This window comes from Sinocyclocheilus anshuiensis, unplaced genomic scaffold (genome assembly GCF_001515605.1).
Source record: "Sinocyclocheilus anshuiensis isolate Anshui unplaced genomic scaffold, SAMN03320099.WGS_v1.1 scaffold3, whole genome shotgun sequence".
In the NCBI taxonomy this organism is placed as follows: Eukaryota; Metazoa; Chordata; class Actinopteri; order Cypriniformes; family Cyprinidae; genus Sinocyclocheilus; species Sinocyclocheilus anshuiensis.
The window spans coordinates 55,829-56,423 of NW_015548205.1; the positions used below are offsets into that span (position 1 = coordinate 55,829).

The following is a 595-nucleotide window of genomic DNA, read 5'->3' on the forward strand; positions in this document are numbered from 1 at the left end:
CGATAATTAAGCACTATTTAATGATAGAACTAGTGATTAGAACTAAAACTTGGTAACCATGAATTAATGCATATCTGTCATTTTAACTGAACTTAGGACTGGTGGTGGTGTTCAAGATATTGTTGGTCATAGGTAATAGTAATTATTATTAAAAGATACTACTACTACTACTATTATCTGCTGGGTTCATGAGTATTAATCACGTTGTCAGCGTTCGCTCGAACTGATTTGCTGAAATCAAAACAGGGACGGTAATAGATGAGCGCCAGCCAATGAGAGCTGTTCGCACATTAGCTCCGCCCACTGCCGAGAAACCGGCATATCTTCTGCTTGTTCTTAAAAGCTGAATAATTCTAAATGAACTCTGTTATTTTGACAGGAAAATACAACAAAGAATATGGTTTACATGTAGCGCGTCGATTCAGCATGGTATGCAAGACTCTCGCTCTCTCTCTTTGCATGTGTGAGAAACACAGCGCTATCAGTAAAGCGACGGCGAGTCGTGCGCCTTCACACTAGTTTACGGTACGTCAAATACAGGTGCGCTGCGTGCTACATACTGCGCATCCATTGAGTACATGACATGATCCATTGA

At 40.7% G+C, this 595-nt stretch overlaps 1 protein-coding gene across 1 annotated transcript in view; it reads left to right on the plus strand.

Annotated features, from left to right (window-relative positions):
* Positions 1–595, plus strand: part of LOC107653493 (sorting nexin-30) — an 18,338-nt gene that overhangs the window by 8,790 nt on the left and 8,953 nt on the right.